The sequence below is a fragment of the Lipotes vexillifer genome, unplaced genomic scaffold, assembly GCF_000442215.2.
Source record: "Lipotes vexillifer unplaced genomic scaffold, Lipotes_vexillifer_v1.1 scaffold462, whole genome shotgun sequence".
NCBI lineage: Eukaryota > Metazoa > Chordata > Mammalia > Artiodactyla > Lipotidae > Lipotes > Lipotes vexillifer.
This window is the reverse complement of record NW_006770402.1, coordinates 2,471,125-2,473,849: the sequence shown is the minus strand read 5'-3', so window position 1 is coordinate 2,473,849 and position 2,725 is coordinate 2,471,125. Positions and strand designations below refer to the sequence as shown.

Below are 2,725 nucleotides of genomic sequence, written 5' to 3'. Positions count from 1 at the left end.
CACACACACACACACACACACACACACACACACACACACAGAGAGAGAGAGAGAGAGAGAGAATTTATCCTGCAGCCACAGGAATAATCTGATTTTGTCTGCATTCACTTGGTGGGCTTCAAAGCTATGACTTCTCATAGTGACTGGATGCAGAAAAATTAATGCCCGCAGTCTCAGGGGAGTTGTTAGGACTGAGAAATAACTTTTTCCATCCATGAGGCTATTCTGTGGTGGAACCAATCCTCATAGAGCCTGTCTGTCCCGTGGGGACTGATGGAAATCTCACTGGGTCATCTCTGTGTTCCTTGCCTTTCAGAGGCTCAGCAACAGGTCAACAGGAATGGCCATCCTGGACTCATTCAGGCCCTAGTGATTTTCCTTCCTTCTTTCTAGAAATGAACATTTCTCTGCTCATTTTCAACTTATCAAGTATTTCAAGCATACGATGAAGTTCAAAGAATAATTTACCTCACTTTCATGTGTCCCCCTAAGATTTTTCAAATATTAACATTTTGTTACCTGTTTTGGATTTTTTAAAATAAAATATTGCAGGTACAGTGGAAGACCCCTCTTCATCCAATTTCCATTTCAATTTCCCCCTTGCTACCCAGAGTCATCACTATCTTGAAGTTGATGAAGTTCTTTCCATTTTACCACATATATGTAATATATAAAGAATACATAGCATCATTATGTGTTTTAAAATTGTATATAAATGGTATCACACTTTACATGAGCCTTTTGCAATCTACTTTTAATATTCAGCATTTTAAGAATAATTTTCATACTGGTACCTTAAAATCAAGTTTATTTATTTTTGAATGCTCTGTGGTATTCCATAACAAGACTATACCACAGTGTATCCATTCCTTTATTGATGGACATTGGACTGTTTATGATTTTGTTTTTGCTGTTAGTAACACTGTGAACAGTCTTGTCCATGCATGAGTTTCTCTAGATCTGCACTGTACGGTGCAGTAGCCACTAGTTAAAATGTGGCGAGCCTAAATTGCAATGTGCTGTCAATATAAAATACATACCAGATTTTGAAGACTTAGAATGAAAAAAATATATAAAATATCTCATCAATAATGTTATATTCATTGCATGTTGAAATGACAATGTTTTTATGCATTTTGTGAAATAAAATACATTATTAAAATGAATTTCATCTATAATTTGGCTACTAAAATTTTTTAAATTTTATATATATATACATGTGTAGATATATGACTTGCATTATACTTCTGTTGAATAAGGCTGTTCTATCAATAGATCAGGAGTCAGTAATCCACCACCCACAGGCCAGCCATGTATGTCTATGAATAAAGTATTACTAGAAAACATATCCATTTGTTTACATATAATGGCTGCTTTCCTGCTACAACAGCGGAGTTGATACTTGCAACAGAGACTATATGATCTGTGAGCCTAAGATATTTACCATCTGGCCTTTAAGGAAAAGTTTGTCTATCCCTGTTTAACCTTTTTTTGAACCAGGTTTTTAAAATATATTTTAAAGAAATATATTTAATATTGTGATCCAACACACATACACACACGAAGCAAAAATTCCACAAAACAAAGTTTCACAAATCCTCACTCTATATTTTCATATTTTTTTCTGGTCTGTTATTAAAATAAACTGCTAGTTGGTAAACTGCCTTGACTCATGAAATTGACCTGGCCATTCATTCACTACTAGTCATTTGAAAATCATTGTTCCGCTTGCATCTGGCACCTGCGCATTTTTCTTTCTTTTAATGCTTCACTGTTATACTAAATAATTATGTGTGTGTGTGCATATGTGTATCTGTATATACTCATACATACACACATTTATGTATTTCTTAGTTTCATCTATTTATATACATTTCATCTAGTGTTTTTCTGCACCAGCTCAGCAGCTATGGTGCTGGAATTTCTCCCTTGGCAGCTCTCTGAGCCTGAAAACCAAGAGACTCCAGGGGCCACTTTGAAGAGGGCAGCGTAGTTGGATTGCCATAGATCTGGCTTTTTTCCTAGACTGAGGACTTGTCGTTATTCACAGCTTCATATCTTGGCTTCATCTGCAAAAGCCGTTATTGATGGATTTGATGAGGATAAAAATATTTTATGAAACTTTCTATGATTATATTTTGCCAGAGGGTAAAATAAAGATAATATACTGCCGTAGCACTTCCAAAAGATTTGATATCCCCACGGTGCCTACAGTGACATTGAAATATAAAGAATACCATTAGTTGTAACATTGCCATCACTGTCACACTTAGGTGTAACAGCTTTAAAACGTTTTTTAATCTGGTTCTAAGGGTTGGAGGTGGGGATACAGACATGTTTCTAGGGAGCACGTTTCATGGGAGCGAACTTTCTCTAAACTTTTCTGTTCATGAACAAGGGATTCCAGTGCCTGTGAGGACCAGTACAGGGCTGCGCAATATTGAACACAGAGAATGATCGATACATTCTTGGCTGTAAGGTCATATGCATTAAATGAGGCAGTTCTGATGCCAAATCAATACTGTATTGTGTATTTCCTACAGCAGATATTGAGATATAGATCTGCCGTAGTGGGAGCAGGCATGTAATCAGGAAATATCAGTTCAGACAAATCTGGGTTACCACCAACAGGGAAAGGGCTGGATTGATTGTGGTCTGTCCCGCTGCGTGGGGAAAATGTCAGGTCAGAGTGAATATTCATGTAGTCCTTGGAAAGAGGGAAAGA

The 2,725-nt window shown here is 36.7% G+C and overlaps 1 protein-coding gene across 1 annotated transcript in view; it reads left to right on the top strand.

Moving 5' to 3' along the window:
- The window catches only part of PRAG1 (PEAK1 related, kinase-activating pseudokinase 1), a 42,920-nt gene that overhangs the window by 20,093 nt on the left and 20,102 nt on the right, over positions 1–2,725 (top strand). The gene's annotated exons all lie outside the window — the stretch shown is intronic.